Source organism: Dromiciops gliroides, chromosome 2, assembly GCF_019393635.1.
Source record: "Dromiciops gliroides isolate mDroGli1 chromosome 2, mDroGli1.pri, whole genome shotgun sequence".
In the NCBI taxonomy this organism is placed as follows: Eukaryota; Metazoa; Chordata; class Mammalia; order Microbiotheria; family Microbiotheriidae; genus Dromiciops; species Dromiciops gliroides.
This window is the reverse complement of record NC_057862.1, coordinates 198,352,671-198,376,354: the sequence shown is the minus strand read 5'-3', so window position 1 is coordinate 198,376,354 and position 23,684 is coordinate 198,352,671. Positions and strand designations below refer to the sequence as shown.

Sequence of the window (23,684 nt, the reverse complement as noted above, 5' to 3'; positions counted from 1 at the left end):
TCAATATATGAGAATCAGCATAGTTGAATAGATACATGACTGGCCTTCGAGTAAGGGAGATCTGGGGTCAGGTTCTGACTCTTACCCATACTTGGTGTGTAACCACAGACATGTCACTTAACCTAGTATTCCACATGTTTTTCTAATACTGTTGGTACAAATAAAAAGACCATATCTGTAAATATGGGGAATTTCTCACTGATTAAAGCTGTTACAAATTTTTATATGGTAACAAGAACAACAATAAAAATAAGAAGGAAGAGGAGAAAAAGGAGGAGAAGGAGGTGGAAGGGGGAGGAGGAAGAGGAGGAAGGGGAGAAAGAGAAGGAGAAGAAGAAAGAAGAAGAAGAAGAAGAAGAAGGAGGAGGAGGAGGAGGAGGAGGAGGAGGAGGAGGAGGAGGAGAAGGAGAAGGAGAAGGAGAAGGAGAAGTAGAAGGAGAAGGAGAAGGAGAAGGAGAAGAAGAATGTTTATGTAACACCTCGGGGTTTGCAAAGTACATTAAAAATAGCATCTCGGGGCAGCTAGGTGGCACAGTGGATAAAGCACAGGCCCTGGATTCAAGAGGACCTGAGTTCAAATGTGGCCTCAGACACTTGACACTTACTAGCTGTGTGACCCTGGGCACGTCACTTAACCCCCATTGCCCCACAAAAAAATTAAAATTAAAAATTAAATTAAATTAATTTTTAAAATAGCATCTCATTTTATCCTTACAACAACCCTGGGAGGCAAGTGCCATAATTACTCAATTTTATAGATGAGGTCACTGAGGCAACTACAGGTTAAGTTGACTTACCTAGGGTCACATAGTAAGTGTGAGAGGTAGGCTTTGAACTCACATCTTCTGAATGCCAACTCCTGTGCGTTAGCCATATATGTACATGTGTATGTATATAAAGATATATAGACATAGACTTAGATGCATACAGACCTGACCCTAGACAAAATTGTGAAGTAAAGAAAGTTTGTCTACAATACTTTGGCCAGTCTGATCTCGAATTTCAAGAAGCAGACACAAGAACTTTCTATCAAGGTGCTTTGACTCTGGAGTTTACTAATAGCCTGCCATTGGCATTGTGGTAGGTAGTTCATATATTATCATCTCCATTTTACAGATGAGAAGACTGAGACTCAGTGAGCCTATGTGATCTGTCCAAGTTCAACTTCCATAGGCTGAGGAGCCAGAAGTCAAGTTCCCCCACTGCAACGTCATCGCTTTTTGCTTTCTGCTCCTCTACTTCTCGGTTTATTTACAGCTGAACCTAATTGAATGGGTTTCCTCCTCCCCTCTGACCCTTGCATTTCAGTAGAAACTGAAGGAATGAACGATGTATAGACTGGGGGACTGGAACAAGACCACTAGGAACATATTTTGGGGAGCTGGAGAGGCTGAAACTTTTGTCGAGAAACTCTCAGTTGCTGTTCGATAGATAGTTCCACAATAAGATCATTACTGAAAAGATTATGAATGTTTCATGGAACACAACCACGGGTAGGGAAATTCCCTACTCAATTTTCTATAAAAATTAATAGACTCTGTATATTTGGGGGACAGAGGGCTTATGGAGGGGCTTAATATAATTAAGTGGCCTCCTAGCTCATCAGAGCAGCCTAACATAGAATATGACCCATCTATTGCTTCTCAAGAGAGGTGGTTAGTACGCACCATTCGTCCTAGGTACACCCTACTATTATTGAGCCCTGATTGAATATTCCCACTCTGTTTTGTAATTAAAACATCATTTATACTGAGAATAATTAAGACAACTGTACATTTGATTTTAAAATCAGTTTTGAGTATTGTGCCTTGTCAAGCTACAAGAATGGCTCCTGCAGCTTTACAACTTAGCATGAAGAGGCAGGCAGTGACCGCAGGCACCTGAGTGGAAGGTTTGACAGTTTGATAAATTAGGACTGACACTTGCCAAAATGGCTGTCCTTCCTGCCGCCTGCCAGTGGAGCATTTGCACACTGTTAATTGAATTGGCAATTTGTGTCACCGTACCTGCCCCTGAGCTTTTGTAATGCCGGAGCTGCCATTTAGCTCGGATAATCCAGGACTTGGGAATAAGGACGAAAAGCTTCACATGATATTATTGCAGATTTAAAATGACAGTCGGGGACCTTGTTGCCAATTTCCCATTAAATGAGAAATAATTAACAATAGCAATAACAAAGTCTTATAAAGCTGGAAAGTTAAATTGACTTTTCAGCAGTAGTGTGGGACAAAATTGCTCCTGGTGTGATTATCGGATTGCCCTTTCTGGATTATATATCCTAAATACTATCATATGATGGACTGAACAGGGAATGTTTTGAAAACTGACCTGTTTTATTAGTGAGAAACTCTTCTGATAATCTATAGGATCTTTTTTTTAAACATATTTTTGTGCTATTTTTCTTTTTATGGAATTTCATATAGAAAGAAGATGTAATAAGACATTTGAGATCTATGTTCAATTGTGTTAGGGATAGTATAGGAAATAGTGTTGAGCTACTTCTAAATGGAATGGGTGGGGCTCAGAGAATCTCTAAGTTCTAAGATGAGTTTGCTGCCTGCCTTTTAGAAGTCCCCCCCGAACAGAAACTTGGCTCTCTTATTTTTGCTCTTTTGATGTGTACATAACATAGGCCTGGCTACTGGTTCTCCTAGATCTGAATGAATCAAGTTTTCATGATCCCCCAGGGCATAGTAGTTGAATTTCATTATCATTATAGCTTCCATATATTCCCATAGTTCTGAAATCCAAAGGTTTTTTTGGGGGGGATAAATTAGCCTCTTTTTTTTTTAAGCAGGGAAATGAGGGTTAAGTAACTTGCCCAGAGTCACACAGCTAGTACATGTCAAGTGTCTGAGATCAGATTTGAACTCAGGTCCTCCTGAATCCAGGGCTGGTGCTTTATCCACTGTGCCACCTAGCTGCCCCCTCTGAAATCCAAAATTTTAATGTTGTTCTGGTGATGTTTTTGCATTTGTTTTATTTTATGCATTTATTCCATCTCAGACTATTATCTGCCCCAGAGATATAACTCCACCTTCCAACCCAGAGGACACGGGGAGTGGAAGTAGATGGCAAATTGAAAAAGGTAGACTAATTTTTGAATGGATGCTTCCTCTTGACTGTTTGTGTATACCTTATCTACACATTCTGGCCCATGACCTTACTCTGCCCCCTTTAACCCTGCCTGGTCCCTTAAGCTTTACTTCAGTTTTGTCCCCAGATTTCCTCACCTTATATCCACAATTTGCTCATGCCCATGTCTCAAAGTGATACTAAATTTGGCATGTTGCCTCCTATTTCTACTACGATTCTGTTAACATATGGTATTGTTTACCCTTACATGGAACTAAGATTTGACCAGTGTTGGGGGCCCCTCCAAGGGTGTAGATCACAATACAAGCATGCCTTCTCATTGTCTTTCAATTCTTGTCCATTATTTCCCATACCTCCACCTTTAGAAGTTCTAACAAGTAAGCTATAAGCCTACCTTTACCTTTTTTGAAATAATGTGGCTACTGGTTCAGGACATGGGTGGTTTATACTATCCTTCACTATTGATCTTTTCTAATCATGCATTTCATAGATAGCATCATTTATGCCATTTCTAAAGGGCAGGTCTTTGCTGGTAAGATGCTGCATCTTCCTGAACTACAGAGAGATATATGGTGGGCAACAAAAGATTGACAAAGAATTGTGGGGAGGAGAAGCAAAGGGTATGTGTTCAAATCTTGCCTCATACACTTAACAACTATGTGACCCTCAGGAAGTTACTTAAGTCCTTTGGCCACAGTTTCTTCATCTCCAAAATGAGGGGTTTGGTCTCAAAGGTCCTTTGTACTTCTAAAGCTATTATTCAGATAATGAATATACTACTTTTGGCTGAGGAGATCAGAGAAAGCTTCATGGAGGAGATGATGTTTTTACATGACCTTGAAAGCTTTGTAGGGTTTTGACAAGGGGCAATGATAGAGAGTGGATTCCAAGTCCAGTGTGTGTCAGAGGAAGGACCTGACATCAGGTCTTTCCAATTCTGAGGCCAGCTCTTTATCCAGGACTCCATGCTGCCTCTCACACATTTAAGGTACCTTACAATAATAATTTTATGGTCTGGAATCAGAAAGACTCGTCTTCCTGAGTTCAAATCAGGCTTCAGATATTTACTAGTTGTATGACCTTGGGCAAGTCACTTAACCCTGTTTGCCTCAGTTTCTCATCTGTAAAATGAGTTGGAGAAGGAAATGGCAAACCATCCCAATATCTTTGTCATCTCCCCGCCTAAAAAAGCAAACAAATGAGGTCATGAAGAATTGGACACAACTTAAAAGTGAAAGAACAAACACAACAGCACAATATGTGGTATGGAGGAAATCTTAATAAGATTTGAAGAAAACCATTTAAGACATCTCTGTAAAAATGTATTGGGTACATTGTCACAAAATTATGTGTACGCTTGAGTATTTTTAAGGATCACTGATGGTCAGCAAGCCAAAACCATTCCTTTAAAACTAAGGAATTTGATTTTTGAAGGGAAAGAAGCAATATGTAAGTATACTGAAGCAGAATTGATAGGTTGGAAGTGAAGAGACTCAGGTCTGAATGAACTTTCTACTACTTACTAGTTCTGTGATCTATGGCAGGTCCCTTAACCTTTATTATAGTTCTTCAACAGTAAAATGAATGGGTAGGACTATTTGTTCCCAATTCAGCTCGAAATCTGTAATCTTATGATGTTACCGTAAGCAGGAAGGTAGGAGTACCTGAGAGGCATTGTGGGGTAGTGAATATAGTATAGAGTTTAGAATAAAAAAAGACTTGAGTTTCAATCCTGATTTAGATATTTAATAACCCAGTGATGTTGAGCAATTAATTTAACATTAACTTCATTTTCCTCATAAAGAAACTAAAAATAATAATAGCATCTGTCTCACTAGGAGATCATAAGGGTCAAATGGAATAATGTAGGTAAAAGCACTTTACAAATCTTAAAATTATTATTATTATTATTATTTGTTGTCATTCCCATTGATAGGTTGGGGAGGAGTAAACTGTCATTCTCAGTGACCTCAGTGATGCGACCCAAATCCCTTACCCTCTGAGGGTGCCTGTAAGAAATGCATAAAACTAGGGCATTTTTTTTTTTACCATTTTACTGGTTTCACAGACAATGACCCTTTCAAGAAGGGAAAACAAGTGATCTATGTGTGAGACACAACCTCTTTGAGTCCCAGTTTCTTTATCCATAAAATGGACATAAAAATATCTGAACTTAATTAGTACAGCTCTGGGGGTCTTGTATTAGAGGGTAGCTTTTTAGTGAAACTGCATTTGTATATTCCTATGTTATGTGTTTCTAGGGAAGTTTTGGTAACCAGGTTGTGCTAGGAGTCACTTGAGGTCTTCAGTTGGAGGAACATCCGAAGGCTTGTGTGTGGTGAGAACTCTGCATAACAGGGTCAAGGACAAGTGTCCTTCATAAAACTTCCTGTGCTCTTTCCTGCTTTCTTAGGCATGATTTTGCCAAAGGTCAATAGACCAAAATATTTAAGACAGAAAAATCTAAATTTTTAGTTCCAAAGTTTCTCCCTCCTCCTATTCTTCTGGTTCTGTTCATTTAACACTGCATCTGTTCTTATAGGTCTTCCCAGGATTTTTTACAAACCATCACTATTTTTTATAACACAGTAGTATTCCATACCCTTATATATCATAATGTGTTCACTTATTCCCCAATTGTTTGATATCCCCTCAGTTTCCAATTCTTTGGAACCACGAAAAGCAGCTATAAATATTTTTTGTACATAGTGATCCTTGTCCTCTTTCTTTGATCTCTTTGTGGTAAAGATCTAGTTGCAATATTACTGGGTCATTGAGTATGCAGATTTTAATATCTTTTTGGACACTGTCCCAAATTGTTTTCCAGAATGGTTGAACTAATTCGTAGCCCCACCAACATTGCAAGGAAAAGAAGTCAAGCTCATCAGATCAGGAATAAGTAATAGACAAATCTAGAATTAGAAGATAAGAGATATAACAACGCAAACAATTAACACTAGCATAGAATCTGATGGTGGCCATATGTTTAAGGACCTGAGTTATCCTCTCAGCTTCATATCTTCTGGCAAATAAAGAATTATTTCAGCTCTGTTCTGATATGGGATCAATATTCCATTTTTCTTATTTTTAATTATTATTAATACTATTCATATTTGATATGTTTATGTCTTATCTTCCTAACTAAATATTCAGATTCCTGAGTTTAAAGATCATAATAGGCCCATAGATCTCGAGTGAGAAAGAAGGTTAGAATCTATTAAGTCTAGCCCCTCATTTTGCAGATGAGGAAATAGAGGCAGAAAGAAGTTTAAGTGATTTGCTCCAGGTCATAATTCTCAGATCTCCAAGGTCCCTTTCAAATCTAACATTCTCTAATTTGTCCCAAATGTTCTCTGTGGCATTTCACACCGAATTTTCACCCTCTAAAATACTACTAAATCACAAAAGACAAAAAAAAAAATGGAACTGAATTTGCCTCTCTGTTATGGATTATACCACATAATTACATTATAGTGTCAAATATTTTTACTAATTCTAGTCCAAATATACATTTTTCTTCTTCATTTCTGCATTCTGCATGAATTTATATATTCCTCGGAAAGGCTTTATATCCTTTCATTAAATATTCCAGATTAATTTCTTTAATGTTTTGACAATGTGTAGTAAATGCAACATATCATGCTATCTAGTTCCAACTGTTTTATTTTCACTTTTAATTAATATTAGATTTCATAGAAGGGAGAGTTTAGAGATTTAAAAAGGACCTTCGGGATCTTCTGGTATAAACTCCCCGTATTAAGTATTAGGTGTGGGGAAGTTAAATGTCTCTAGGCTCATATGTATAGAATGAGGAAGAACCCTTCAGACCATGTAGTTCTGAGTGGCAGAACCTATATCCTCTGGCTCTAATAACAATACTCTTTCCACTCTACCATCTCCTCTATATAGGTTCAGTTCATTCTCTTCCTAAAAGCCAAGGAAGCTGCCCTCATATCGTGGTTTGCCCAAGAAGGCTGAGGCTTGAGCAGATTAGCTCTCATCAAGGCAGCTTCCTGCTAGCTTCAAACCCTTTGACACAGCTTCCACTTCAACAAAAGGTGTGAAAAGATCAGTCCTTATGGAGCTGAGTGTTCTCCAGACTTTGCAGATGTCCCAAGGCACTGGGATTCTCTACATCCTGCCCTGACATTCAGATGATTTTCCTCATGAAAGCTAAAGGGCTTCTTCAGTACAAGCTTAGTAATGCACCCTCGTTGAATATCCTTTCTGTGTTTTGGCTTATTGTTAACTATTGAATGATACACTGGTTTCTCACTTTATCCCAATATCAGATCTAAACTACCAAGAGAACAGCTTGAGTGAAGTTCAGCCTATGACCTCACCACTTTGGTTTGTTGATTGCACCTTAAACTTCTTAAGGAGTTTAAAATAGGACAGTCTTCAGGCTCGATGAATGCACTTTCAAGCTTGTCTAATAACTGCTACAATTTGTCTAAGGCACATCTTAAAAGCACAAAAATGAATGGACTGTTATTTCACATCCTCTTGGGGGTAAGGGGAAGGAAGGAGAGTGGAGAATCAGTGTCAATGGAAAAGGTTATTCATAGAGTTCGGTTTTAGATTTTTTATTCCCCTGTATAAATTTGTCCATGAACACAAGGATATTGTCTGGTCGTTTATCATTCCCATTGAGCAGTGACCTAGCAGCAAAGGGATACTTTACTTATTTATGAAGAATAATTAGTTATTTGCTGCAGAGAAGGAGCAAGGCATTCTAATCAAGCTTTGCATTTTAAAGGCTAAAGTGAGGGAGAGGAAACAAATGTCAAATTTTAAACTATTTACATTTAGATGACTTCATACTAAGAAGATAAAATGTTTCCTCAAACATATGGGAGTAAAGGTGGCTCTGAGTTGAAATGCAAAGTAACACTTATTTGTTGTTTTGTTACTCTTGAAATCTGAGCTTTTAAATCAGGAATCATCTTGTCATTTCCATATCTCATCAGCACACAAGCTATCACATTTCTTGTAGATTATACACAGGATAAAACTTCAGTTATCCAGACCCTATAGGAAGTGAGTTATTTCTGGCTAGATGATAGTTACCCTTTCTTTTTTTTTCTTTAACTACTTATAAGGTATTTTATTTTTTCCGTTACATATAAAGATAGTTCTCAACTTTTGTTTATACAAGCTTTACAATTTCAGATTTTTCTCCCTCCCTCCCCTCCATCCCCCCTCCCCTAGACAGCAGGTAATCTGATATAGGTTATATCTATATATCTATATACATAGATATATAGATATATATCTATACACACACACATATATATATATATACACATAATAACATTAATCCTATTTCTGCATTAATCCTGTTATAAGAGAAAAAATCAGAGCAGTGATGCAAAACCTCAAAATAGAAAAAAAAAACAGCACCCAAAACAAAAGAAATAGTATGGTTCAATCAGCATCTATACTCCACAGTTCTTTTTTTTTTTCTTGGATTTGGAGATCCTCTTCTATCATGAGTTCCCTGGAACTCTGCTGTACTATTGCATTGGTGAGAAGTATATAGTCCATCACAGTAGGTCAACACTCAATGTTGATGATACTGTGTACAATGTTCTTCTGGTTCTGCTCATCTCACTCATCATCAGCTCACCTAAGACCCTCCAGGTTTCTCTGAACTCCTCCTGCTCATCATTTCTTACAACATAATAGTATTCCATTGTATTCATATACCACAACTTGTCCAGCCATTCCCCAATTGATGGGCACCCCCTCAACTTCCAATTCCTTGCCACCACGTAAAGAGCAGCTATAAATATTTTTGTACATGTGGGTCCCTTTCCCCTTTCCATGATTTCTTTGGGAAAAAGACCTAAAAGTGGAATTGCTGGGTCAAAGGGTATGCACAGCTTTATCGCCCTTTGGGCATAATTCCAAATTGCTCTCCAGAATGGTTGGATCAGTTCACAGCTCCTCCAACAATGAATTAGTGTTCCAATTTTCCCACAGCTTCTCCAACATTTATTATCTCCCTTTTTTGTCATTTTAGCCAATCTGATAGGTGTCAGGTGGTACCTCAGAGTTGTTTTAATTTGCATCTCTCTAATCATTAGAGATTTAGAGCATTTTTTCATATGGGAATAGATAGCTTTGGTTTCTTCATCAGAAAACTGCCTGTTCATATCCTTTGACCATTTCTCAATTGGGGAATGACTTGGATTCTTATAAATTTGATTTAGTTCCCTATATATTTTAGAGATGAGGCCTTTATCAGAAGTACTGGCCACAAAAATTGTTTCCCAGCTTTCTGCCTCCCTTCTAATTTTGGATGCATTGCTTCTGTTTGTACAAAATTATTTTAATTTAATGTAATCAAAATCATCCATTTTCCAGTTTATAATATACTCTATCTCTTGTTTGGTCATAAACTGTTTTCCTTTCCAAAGATCTGAAAGGTAGACTATTCCTTTCTCTCCTAATTTACCTATGGTATCACCTCTTATGTCTAAATCGTGTATCCATTTTGACCTTATTTTAGTATAAGGTGCAAGATGTTGGTCTATGCCTAATTTCTGCCATACTATCTTCCAGTTTTCCCAGCAGTTTTTGTCAAATACTGAGTTCCTATCCCAGAAGCTGGAGTCTTTGGGTTTATCAAACACTACATTACTAGTGTCATTTACTATTGCATTTCCTGAGCCTAGCCTATTCCATTGATCTACCACTCTATTTTTTAGCCAGTACCAGATAGTTTTGATGACTGCCGCTTTATAGTAAAGCTCCAGGTTTGGTACCGCTAACCCACCTTCCTGTGAATTTTTTTTCATTATTTCCCTGGATATTCTTGATTTTTTGTTTTTCCAGATGAATTTTGTTATTATTTTTTCTAGCTGTATAAAATAATTTTTAGGTAGTCTGATTGGTATGGCACTGAATAAGTAAATTAATTTAGGCAGTATTGTCGTTTTTACTATATTAGCTCTGCCTATCCATGAGCAATTGATATCTTTCCAATTATTTAGATCTGATTTGATTTGTGTGAAGAGTGTTTGGTAATTGAATTCATAGAGTTCCTGGGTTTGTCTTGGCAAGTAGACTCCCAAGTAATTTATGTTATCTACCGTTACTTTAAATGGAATTTCTCTTTCTATCCCTTGCTGCTGGACTTTGTTGGTCATGTATAGAAATGCTGATGATTTATGTGGATTTATTTTATATACTGCTACTTTGCTAAAGTTGTTTATTGTTTCAAGTAATTTTTGAGTTGATTCTCTAGGATTCTTTAAGTATACCATCATATCATCTGCAAAGAGTGATAGTTTTGTTTCCTCCTTGCCTATTCTAATTCCTTTAATTCCTTTCTCTTCTCTGATTGCTAAAGCTAACATTTCTAGGACAATATTTAATAATAGGGGTGATAATGGACATCCCTGTTTCACCCCTGATCTTATTGGGAAGGCCTCTAATTTATCTCCATTGCATATAATACTTGCTGATGGCTTTAGGTAGATACTGTTTATTATTCTAAGGAAAGCTCCACCTATTCCTAAACTCTCTAGTGTTTTTAAAAAATATGGAACCCTTTACGAATTTGCGGGTCATCCTTGCGCAGGGGCCATGCTAATCTTCTCTGTATCGTTCCAATTTTAGTATATGTGCTGCCGAAGCGAGCACGATAGTTACCCTTTCTTAACAATAATATTTCCCTGATGTGAACTTTTTTACATGAATTTCTTTGCAAATTGTGTTATCACAAAACTTCCTTTTCTACTTAAACAGAGGAATTAGATATAATTTTATCTTTTCTAAATGAATCAGAATCATTATTAATAATTAAATCTGGGCAGTTAAGTGGTGCAGCGGTTAAAGCACTGGCCCTAGATCCAGGAGAACCTTAGTTAAAATCTGGCCTCGGGCGTTTGACACTTACTAGCTGTGTGACCCTAGGCAAGTCACTTAACCCTCATTGCCCCACAAATTTTTTTTTTAATTAAGTCTAATGCTGCAATATGTAATGTATTCTGAAATATAGACTCATTGGTATATAGATGTTTGTCCCTCCATCCAAACACTGTCCCCACCCCTCTCTCTGTCTTTCTCTGTCTCTCTGCCTGTCTCTGTCTCTGTCTCTCTCTCACACACACACACACAAAATGGTCTCATATTTCCTTTTTTCAGTTCTATTGTCTACGTTTTTGTAATTGTTATTTTCCTTCTATCTGACTGCTAAGTATTAGTTTACAAGCAACTAGGTTTCCCAGTGGTTAGAGCTCTGGAACTGAAGTCAGAAAGACCCAAATTTAAATCCAGCCTCATACACTTAGGAGCTAAATGAACCTGTGAGCCATCTAATTTCTACCTGCCTGTTTCCTCATCTATAAAATGGGGAAAATAACTGCATCTTCCTCCCGGGCTTTTTGTAAAGATAAAATAATTTAATATTTATAAAGAACTTTGCAAACTTTAAAGTACTATGTAATTGTAGCTAGCTCTTATTGTTATTGTCCGTGTTGTTATAGGCCAACACAGTCCACCTGCCTGCCTTTAAGAAATCGGGACATGTGCACATGTGCATGCACACGGGCAAATGCACACACACACACACACACACACACACACACACACACACACACCTTGATTTTCCCTTTAAAAAATTTATTAACTTAGAAACAGTAAACAAATACACATTAGAATTGTTGGCAAAGTAAGAGTAAATGGATTATAAATGTGAACATGTAGCCCAGTTCATGAATATTTTTGTTAGACATTTTGACTTGTCTTTTGGATGGTCAGAAAACTTCTTTCCTGATTCATAAGTGTGCTACAGATGGACAAGGATGGGAATTATGTTCTAGCTAGATGAAGTATTACTATTTGCAGAGCAATGGCATATTAAGATTCAGTAAACCAGCTAGTATTTTTAAGTGTGTAAAAAAACCCCACAACAAACAAACAAAAAAAACAGCCTATACATTTCCTGGAACTGGTGGTTGATAGTATCATGATTCTAGTATACAATTTATACATTTGCTTGATTTTTTCACTCTAGTAGAAGTTATGACTATGACTTGGTTACTTAGGATTTACCAGAATAGATGTGTCTATACGTACACATAATGTTTTTCTTTTAAAAAATGACCACATAACAACACTTCTAGAAAATTCAGACTAAGAATAAAGATGGATGATACTTTATTAGGAGTTTTTCTTTTCATCTCAGTGTTAATATCACGAAATTTGTAAGGACTCCTTGAAAATATATATAATAGAGACATATCTTCATATTTTTGTGAAGGTTTGTAAGGGACCAGTAGGTGATCCCCTAATTTCCCCAAGTATACATTTGTAGCCAAAGAATCTAATTTTATGGGGTTTTAAAAAATTAATCCAGGCTTTGGATTAGCAATGTCATATCCCTTTAACCACAGGCATGTAAATCTCAGGATAGACAGCTGCTTGGATGTCCTAGACTGGGACTGCTGCCCTCAGCAAACATTTCTGATTCTCCTACATGGTCACTTGGCAGCCTACAATCATACCCATATGCTTGGATGGCATCATGCCTGTTCACAAGTTGGTCAAATTATTCCACTAGGGCATAGGTGCCAAACAAACATGGGTTTAGTTGGGCGGCTTCTTTAACCACACAGATTCCATCACTTCAGTATGAAGTCTTTCCTCCATGACAAGTTGCCATTGCAACAATAAATTCATTTGACCGTTAGATGTATTTCCTCTAGTCTTTAGAATCCTGTATCAGAAGGGATGAGTAAAGAAGATGGAGGTTATTCACAGATATCAAAGAGGCAGGTAGCATCGAAGATAGTGCATTGTGAAATAGCTCACCTTCAGGCTTCAGGATGGGAGAAAAGCTGTATAAACTCAAGATAGGGTAATCTGGTGGAAAGAACACTAGACAGATCATGACATCCTAAGCTGATAACTTAGCTCTCCCTCTCTTAACAGCATCACTGACTTGTAAAACAAGAATGATACCATGGTTTGAGGATACATGAGATAATTTATATACTTTGAAAGAGATCATATATATGTGTGTGTGTGTGTGTATACACATGCATATGTATATATATATATATATATATACACACAGATATAATACTTTTACCAATTCAAGTCCAAGTGTGTAATTCCCCCCATTACTGTCATTTAACACAAAGATAGATAGATAGATAGATGTAGACATACATACACTTACATATATAACTACACATGTGTATATATGTGTGTATACACGCACATGCATGCATATGCAATCATACATGTATGTGTGTATGTATACACATATATGTATTATGGACACATGCATGCATACATACATACATATATGTGTGTGTTCCCCCCATAACTGTAATTTACTATAAGATATGGGATATATGTGTGTGTGTGTATAGTACGCTTGGACTAGAATTGGCTAAAGTATTTAACACCATGATGCAATGATGTAGAGTATTCCATGCACATCTGGACCTTTCACATGGATCCAGTCTGATTTTTTTAAAGCTACGATTTATTGGTATTTAGAGGGAAAATTTTTAGTGTGAAATGCCCTGAACTGCATTTATCTGAGTGAAGTCCCAGAGGCCATGTAGGCTAAAACAGAGAAAATATTAGAGCTAGGAGGGTCCTTAGAGAGTTGATGGTTCAGTCTTCTCAAGATAGATAGATAGATAGATAGATAGATAGATAGATAGATAGATAGATAGATAGATAGATAGATAGATAGATAGATATAGATAGATAGATATAGATGCTTCATATTTTCTCATTGGAAAGATCATTAACTCAAATGCCTGATGTGAAAATGAGAGAAAAAAATCAGGAATGTAAGTGATAAACTACAAATATCACGTACAAATGTGACAACACTGAAAAGTTGGTCATATTAGACACTGAGTCACTTGGACAGCCTCGCTGCTCATTTTTTAAAGATCTAGAAGCAGAAAGCAGATATCATAAATTAACTTCTTTCATACATTAATAGATCATAATGCCAAAGTGCCAAAGCACTTATATTTTTAACGGCATTTTTATTTCATTGAATATCTGTGACCCTCTTGAAAGTTCTGATACTTGGTGATGTTCTTGGTAGTGCTGGGCTTAGACTGCCATCAAACTTTATTGGTGTCTCATATTCCTAGTTTTCTTCAAAACATGATTGGAACAGCTGTTTTTCCTAAGAAGAGGTGTCTTTTAGAAGCTGGATTCCTCCCAGGCTTCTGGGCTTCTTTATGAAAAGATAATGGTGTTTATGTTTTAGGTAATGGGGAGGTAGAGAAGAAGATATAGAATCATAGCATCTGAGATTAGGAGCCAATCCAAAACAGCATGTTGGACTCATTTGGAGTTAATTTGACTTTTCTATGATGCTCCAGAGCTGTGTACCTCTTCCTAACCTTGCCTCCCTCCTTTCTCTTCCTTTTGTGTATTGTCTATTCCCATTAGATTGTAATCCCCTTGAGGGCAGAAACTGCCTTTCTTTTTTTGTATTTGTATTCTCAGCACTTAGCATAGTGCCTGATGCATAACAGGTGCTTAATAAGTGTTTATTTATGATTATGATCAAAAATTGGTCAACCAGTCCCTAATTTAATTCTTCCAATAATGTTATTGACTAACTCCTAAAACAGTCCAGCTGAGTTTTGAGTATCATTACTTTTTAAAGGATTTTTCCCTCTGCCATTATTTTTGTTCTTTTTCTCAATTTGAAATAGGGAAAACAGAAGCAAATTAGGAATTGAGTAACTATAAAATCATAAAAATCAAAGCGATAGCCAAAAAGGATTCCTACAACTTCTCTCCCAGTCAACTGCAAAAATCATCCCTTCTACCCAAAGAGAAATTGTATCCTTTTTGTCATCTTCTTCTTGCCCCCCACCCTGATATAGCTAATGATCTATTTTATTATCAATAACAAGCCTTACTCTATTCTGGAATTTTGCCAGATGTATGCAGGAGTGGAGCCAGCTCGAACCTTGAGCTGATTGTTAAATTATTGATGTGAGCACCTCAGAAGGCAGCAAAGGCTACACACATCTGGACTTGAATTACTCTTATGTTGATTGTCTAGACTTAAGAAAGCGATGGATAGAATATTAATTATGCAGATTCAATTATTAATTATGCAGATTAAAAATAATTGTGTCCTGCTTTTTGGAGTTCCCATTGTTTAATACACTTTTACCTTTAGCTTTCTTGGTATTCTTATTAGTACTCAAAAACTCCCTTTAAAAAAAGCACCTTAATCTTTGATTACCTCTCTTTACTTCTTAGAGGATATAGTTGAGAGTCAAGAGTCAACTAGGTGGCGCAGTGGATAAAGGACCGGCCCTCGATTTGGAAAGACCTGAGTTCAAATCTGACCTCAGGCACTTGACACTTACTACCTGTATGACCCTGGACAAGTCACTTAACCCCCATTCCCCACCCCCACCCCCAAAAAAGGAGTTTGAATCAGGAGACCTAAGTTTGAAGCCTGATTTAGGAACTTAGTATTACATGAACCTGAGCAAGTCACTTGCCTTCTCATACTCTGTTTCCTCATCTATAAAATGCATATAATAATAGAAGCAGCCACAAACCCAAGATTGTGAGAATTAAATTATATAATATATATAAAACGCTTTGCACACCTGAAAGTATTACACAGAGTTAGCTATCATTATCATCATTATTGTCATTATTATTGTTATCCTTGTGTCATTATCTTGTGACAGAAAGAGCACAGGAACATTTTGTAATGTTTTTCCCTCTTGCTTCTTATGCTCTCATTCATGAAATCAAAGAATTTCCATGTGTGATAGAACTAGTATATTTAGATGAACTCCCCACTTGAAAAAACATAGTTTGTAGTATCTCAGATGAATTTTTAATTAAAAGAGGGAGGGAAACAAAACAGAATCCTCTGATGTGTAACCACTGGTCTCAAAGATCTATGTAAGTCTTCAGAATAATAAAATATAATGGTTCCTCTGTCAGAGGCCCCCACAGGTCTATTTTTACCCCTGCTATTCTTCTGTTCTCTCTCTCTCTCTCTCTCTCTCTCTCTCTCTCTCTCTCTCTCCCTCCCCATCCCTAGTATGCATTTTCTCTATCAAAATTAAGAATAATCTCTCTAGGTTTCTTCATCCTTAGTACCATTTTACTGTTCAAGGTGAGGGACTATTTTAAAAAAACACAACAACACAATTTTCTTTCTTTCTCTACTGCCATTGCACCCTATGTCCACCTCTAAACTGTTACCTCTTTTATTTCAATTTCTTACAGTCTTCAACAAATACAAGCTTTTTCTTTTGCCACCAATGTTTTCTAGTCAATACCATAGAGATTTTCAATGGAAGAGATAGAAGATGCAAAGATACTTATAATCACTACAATAATTTCTCTATCGACAGTTTATTTTATCCTTGAAAATCATACTATATATATATAACACAATGTTCTTAAATATACTTATTTTAACATGCAGCAGATATGACTTCTAAAACAAGTGAAATTCCTTATGCATTCATATCAGTTATTTTTTTCAGATGACTCTCCTTTTGGTTCCTCATCATAAGCATTTGTGATGTTATCGTCAGCTTTTTGTTCTTGGAGGTATCCCATCTGTCTTTAGTGGACTTCTATTTGAGAATTTAATCCCCAGGATCTTAGCTCTGCTTTTTTTTTTTAATGAAGCCTTTGAAATCTGGTCTCTCCCAATCAAAGATATGCATCAGATTTTTCCCGCCTTTCCCTTTCCTTATCCATGTAAGAACCCCAAAATAGAGCAGTTGTTTTCCCGGCATGGTTCCAGTTGTTTCTCCTTTAGTAAATAGTCCCTACTTATTGATCAGAATTAGGTCTTGAAAAAGAGTGCCCCTTATGAATTCCTTCACTTTTTAAAATAAGGAAATAATCATTTCATGATAAAACATGTGAAGTAGAGCAATAGAATCTTTTAAAATCTATATCAGCATCCAGGTCATTCTAAATATAGAGAGAATTTGGTTGTCTCTGTTTGGTCTGTGCTATTCTTCACAACAGCAATATTTGGACTTAGACATATTCCTTTTGAATATGCAATAAAAAATATTAAATAAATAAATAAATAAAAAACAAAAAAAATGCAATATAATTTATATAATCTCTGTTCTGCATTTAATTCCAGTGTTCTCTTTTCCTTTTTTTAAACTGTAGACTGTTATGTAAATATAAACTATTATTATATGCCATATTGTATTATAGTTATGAGGCATTATAATTGTCACTATGTATAACTTACTAGAGAATCTAGAAGCCCAAGTCTACTTCACCTGCTTTCCCCCCTCAAATAGCCCCACTTAATATTAAGGGGGAAAATGCCATTGTTCAAATTATCCATTTATCAGGGCAAGGATTGGAATCCTCCTTAACAGTGGGATATTGGCAGGCTCACATAGCTTGCTTTATGTCTGTAATGAACAGGTCAGATCCCATCTCAGCTTAGCTAAAGGGACCCTTCAAGTTCTTTGGATACATATTTTATTATATCATGCTTCCTATAAGTGGATCATTGGCTAAAAGTTGAAATTTATTTGTTATGCAAATTTCTGTTGTAATTATATTTGCTATATCAGTATTAGACATACAACTAATGTAATGTCTCAGAAAGTTTCTCTGTTACATCTTGGCATTTATCAGTTATTGAAATGATGGCAAATATGAACTGAACATATTTGACATAATAACAAATATGAAAATACACAATTTTGTGTGCTCTACAATTCAGGGTTTTCATTTGGAACCATTTTTCTCCCCTTTTTTTAGATCAACAAGAATCAGGATCTCCAACACTGAAAAGTTTAATAATTAAAAAAAAAATGTTTTGAGACAGTATATACCCAACAGCTTGCAGTGCTTAACCGCAGCTCAGCCTTTTAAAAAAAAATCCAGAACATATTTTTCAAGAGATTCTAAAAGCGTGTTCAAAAAAGATGAAAGCTACATGATTAAAATGAAGCATGCTATAATGTTTAACTGGCATTTATTCTACATAGTCTCCATACTCCTAGCCTAATCATCTTGTATTGTGTCTGACTAGTTTATAGTAGTTGAGAGTTTCTTGGCCAGAAAGGACCTTGTGAAATGATTTCTTATTAGAGAAAGTATAGACTGCTGCAACATTTAGATACAAACTGATTGCAACAAGATCTCTTAGATAATATAGAAAAAATAAACAATGTGCATCAATCCTTGGATGGTTCTTTGATTTCAGAAATGTTGCTCTTCATTTTGACAGTGCAGATCACTGCCTATCCATACTTTCTCATTCTGTACAGGTCTCAAGTATTCCCACAGATCCCCCTTAGAGAATCTACCCAATTTACTAAAGGCCTCCCTTGAAGGCAGGAGGTCTTAACCTTTTCTGTGTCATGGAAATCTTTGGTAGTCTGATGAAACCTACAGATTCCTTTTCAGAGTAATGTTTTTTAAAAGCATAAAATCAAATGCATAGGATTACAAAGGAAATGAAAGGTTAGTGAAAATGAAGTTGTCATATTTTTTTTGCATTGAAATTGGCAGAATCCCTGAAATTTATCCACAGAACTATGGAATAGAGGTTAAGAACTTGAGATTTTTGTGTTCTTTGCATAAAAATGAAACACTCAGGATATCTACCTGCTGTGCTTTGCTCTCACTAATAGAACTGCCCATGTCCTTTTTCAATAAGGACTACATTCCCTTGATGATTTCTTTTATAATACTTCTTGCTCAGAAGTTATCACTGGCAGTACATCACAGCCTACTTATGGCTGCCATGTTCCTCTTGTTAGTGGTGGTGGCAGTGTGTTCAGTTGTTTTAGTCATGCCTGACTCTTTGTGACCTCATTTGGGGTTTTCTTGGCAAAGATACTAGATACTAGATACTAAGATACTAGATACAAAGATACTAGAGTAGTTTGTCATTTCCTTATCCAGCTCATTTTGATACCTGAGGAAACTGAGGCAAACAAGGTTAAGTGACTTGCCCAAGGTCACATAACTAGAAAGTATCTGAGACCAGATTTGAGCTCATAAAGATGTCTTCCTAACTCCTGGCCCAGCATTCTATCCACTGTGCCACCCAGCTGCTTTCATGTTCTTCAACATTGCCCTTTGAGTAATTCCAAAATGAGCAGGCTGTAGTCTTCATTAGAATCATCAGATCATATATTTAGAACCAGAAGGGACCTTATATATCATCTACTTTAACCCTTATGCCCTATTTTACAGATGAAGGACCTGAGATTCAGAAAGAATCAGTGACTCTTCCAAGGGCACATACATAGCAAGTATCGGTGAAAGGATTTGAAAACAGATTGTCTGCATTCAAATCCATAATATTTTCCACTGTACCCTGCTATCTAGCATATAAGGAAGAATCTAGTAATGTAGGGAATTGGTGTGAGATGCTGCCCTATATACTAGATAGCAGGGCAAAGTGGTTTCAAATCTTTTCTCTAACACTTGCTTACATTTTAACTTATCCCCATGGTCTAAATTAATAATCCAGTCATTTGTATTACCTTGTTGTTCAGTAGTATGAAATCTCCCTTTTAGATAGTCATGAATTATGGCCATGAGTGTTTCTTTCTCGTAAGGTTTTATTTCGCCTATCATTTATCTGAATAATGGAGAAGCTATTGGCTCAAGGGCTTGGGAAAGAAATCTAGAAATAATTGGAGCTGAAAACAGATTGTTTTATCTTTGTGATCTACAGGAAAATTATAACTCACTTTAATGAGATCTGCACCATCATCACCTTTGATCTCATAGTGAAAAACCTCCTCCAAGTCATTTGACTCTATTATTACTTCAGCCTCATTTCTCCATCCATGTTACTGTCTCTAAATCCTCAGGGCAAATTCTGATTGAGTCTCATTTAGGAATTCAACTTGTTGGCTAGATGGCTAACTTACTCAGGACCACTAGTGATATTGTAAAAAAAAATGAAACTCCATTTGCAAGTTCTCCAATATCTTCATGAATATAACCTGTTTAATAGAACTTTAATAAGGGCTTGATGGCCATATCCTGAGCAGGTGAATCTCTAGAAATTGATCTGAAAAATAGCTGTCATACATCTTTCCTCTAGATAGGGTCTGCAACACCTGCCCTGAAGTCAAGACAATTTCTGGAAGTCCTGCTGCTAATTTAGATGTCACTAACCATAGTTACTGACCTGCCACTATTTAAAGGCAGTTTGACCCAAGGTTCCTGGGAATAGCAGTGTTCCCCAGACCAAGAGCCCTACCTGACCCCAACAAGTCCTCCTCCAAGAAAGCAACTCTTGTGGAGAAAGGACCCACCATTTCTGCTACTGTCAACATCGACTTCAAACCAACTGCTATAAGTGGAGGTAAACAAGCCAGCCTAGATAAACGAGCAAGGCATAATGAGATAAAGACAAGAGATGACATGTACAAAACAGGTCCCAAAATACTGCTACCACCTCAAACTACCACATTCTCTTTGACTCTCTTCAAAACAACCTAGTACTCTCTCTTCCCCCTGCCCCTATATACACACAACTGACTATATGCCTTAACATCCAACCTGTCCTCTGCATATAAGGTCAACTCCTTGTATGATGGGTTTTGGAAAATGCCTGTATAGATGCTATAGTCCTCACCTTCTTAACAATTATATTTATTAAAGAACCAGAAAATAAAGTTCTTACCACTAAAATCCTTGGTACTTCTAAATCATTCAATACATTTTTATTGACATGTTTTTGGTTTTGCATTGTTAAAATTTCCCCAGTATCCTTCCCACTTCCCAAGAACCATCCCATCTAAAAAGAATATTTTTAAATTTGTAATGTTTAAATATGTTTTATTTTAAATTATATAATTAAATACTAAAAAAGAACATTTTCACATAAAAAGCAGAAAACAAAGATTTCATATAAAACCATAAGTCTTATTATTTAATATTTGTTTTCAAAAAGAATATTTTTAAAAAGAGGAAGAAGAGAAAAAAATCTGTAAAATTAATCAATGCATATAAAATCTGAAAATATCAGCAATGCTCCATACCCATGATCTTCTCACTTCTACAAAGGAGTGGAATCTCTTATGGAGGGCAGTATTTATTTGTAATCTTGCAACATTCACTTTTTATTATTTTGTTATATTCTTTTCAGTTATGTTAATGGAATCATTTTGCATATTGTTTCCCTAGATCTGCTTACCTCATTCTGCATCAGTTCATATTAGTTTTTCCATGTTTCTCTGTTCATCATATTAATAATATATTACAGAACAGAAATATTACATTCATGTATCACAGTTTAATTATTCTCCAATCAATGAGCATCTACTTTGTTTCAAGCTCTATTCCACTTCCCAATGTAATATTCTAAATATTTTGGTAAATATTTCTTTTTATCAATAACCTACTTGGAATATATTCCTAGTAGTAGAATCTTCAAGTCAAAGGATATTGATATTTTAGCCAGTTTATTTGCATAATACCAAATTGCTTTCCAAAATGGTTTCCAACAATGAACAAGTCCACCAACAATGCATTAATGTGTCTACCTTCCCACAACTCCTTCAGAATTTTACTATGCCTACCCTATGTTGTCTATGCCAATTTATTAGGCTGTGTTAAACATGGTAGGTTTCAAAAATATCAAAATCACCTGTGAAGATCAAGGATTTGTTGCCATTAAGATTATTGTTGATTTTTTAAAAAATTATATCTTCATTATCTTACTCAGTGTCTGGTTTGTAGCTAATAAATAATAAATGCTTGTTGGCCAATGGATGTCTTTTAATCATTATTAGTGATTTGGAACATTCTTTGATATGTTTGTTAAGAGTATAGAATTCTTCTTTTGAAAAGTGTTTTTCCAAATTCTTTGACTACTTCTTTACTGGTGAATGGATAGCTCTGGTTTTATCAGTGGCAATGACATAAAAGAAGATGCATTATCTTGCATTCCCTTGGCCCTGATCCTTAAGGACTACTGTGCCTTTCTATCTGACTTGCTGCTGAGACCTATGTGTGTTGTCTCCCCAACAGAATCTGAGATTGTTGGGAGCAGGGACTGTCATACTTTTCTAATTGTATCCCCCAAACTTAGCACAGTGCTTTGCTTATAGTAAGAAATTAACAAATGACTTTTTATTTATTCATTCACAGCTGTCCTTCACCAAAGCATACTACAATAAGCAAAATTATTCATTGATGTATAGATTGTTTGCATGTGTTAGTTCCAGATGAACTTTACATGGTAGTAAAATGAAATATAATAGTTTCTATAGTTTGACACTTAAAAATTATCATCAGTTATGATCCATATTTGAAATTAAGAAAGCCACATGCAATCCTCAAACTATTTACTTCAGTGGCACCTGCTGGTTTTCAGGTGTTTATAACTTAGCCATTAAAAAAAATCATTCCTAACTGACATTGAAAATCTCTACCCAGCAAGAATAGTAAATGAAAATATGACTAAATCTAGTTCCTCCCCCACCACCGTTTCCATTCTGCCCCTTTTCCTCCTCTACCCCATTCCATATTTACAGATACAAAGTGGAAAAAATAGAAGGTTTAAGGTCTTGAGTGTAACTTATTGGAACCTATAACTGGAAAACAACTTTGCTTTTAAAGACAAACATAGGTTGTTTATCCATGCTATAGCCAATTGCCAAGATAAATAAAAAGAAACAAAGCTTGAGATTCTAATTGTAAGTGGAGAGAAAAGCACATCTATGAACATTCATTTCTGATGTCCAGAATGATGTAGAGATTACATTCAATCTATATGTAAGTAAATTGTATATCTCGATGCACACCAGAAAAAACAAGAACAAAAAAAAACCCCAACCACAACAGCCATCATGCATAGATTAGTGGCTACATTTTGAAAGGTTGCCTTTAAATTTGAACTTCCATACAATCAGTTTCTTGAATTCATCACTCTGTTACCAGAGTAAAGTAAGTTACCTAGAATTGGGGAAAAGAAGAATAAATCTGCAAATGAAAATTGAATGGCAGTTTTTCTTTTCACAAAACATTCTAGCTTTCAGTAGAGTTAATCTATAGCATATCATCCTCAGTTTTCTCCACTTTCTCTGGCTCTGATGCTTTTTCGAGCATTGTTATGTTTCGTAGGGGCCCCCCACTACAGCATGCATTTGAGTCTCATATCTCCTGACTTTATCCCGTCCTCTCCAAATTCCTTGCTTCTGCCTTACTTACTCCTCAAATATATACATACAAACTTACCATTAAACTCCCTGGCATTTCAACCTTCTTACCACTTCTACCCTGAGGGACCTTGGGCAAATTGCCAAATCTGGGCCTCAGTTTCCTCACCTGTAAAACAATGGTGATGGATGAGATGACTTATGAGATCCATTTTATTTATAAATCAAAGATGCTCTGAATTATTTGCACATATTGGGTTTGCTTTTTATTTTCCAATGTAATGTTATTAGAATAACTGACAAACTAATTATTGCTGAAGTCTAAATAAAAAAGGAGCAGCTTGGGGCATCTAGGTGGCGCAGTGGATAGAGCACCAGCCCTGGAGTCAGGAGGACCTGAGTTCAAATCCGGCCTCAGACACTTAACACTTAACA

At 36.2% G+C, this 23,684-nt stretch overlaps 1 protein-coding gene and 1 non-coding gene across 2 annotated transcripts in view; one reads left to right on the top strand and one right to left on the bottom strand.

The window, feature by feature from the left end:
- NPAS3 (neuronal PAS domain protein 3) overlaps nt 1–23,684 on the top strand; it is a 1,138,615-nt gene that overhangs the window by 478,281 nt on the left and 636,650 nt on the right.
- Nucleotides 10,640–10,746, bottom strand: LOC122744762. The gene has a single exon (XR_006355109.1). It is a non-coding gene; the product is annotated as a U6 spliceosomal RNA (small nuclear RNA).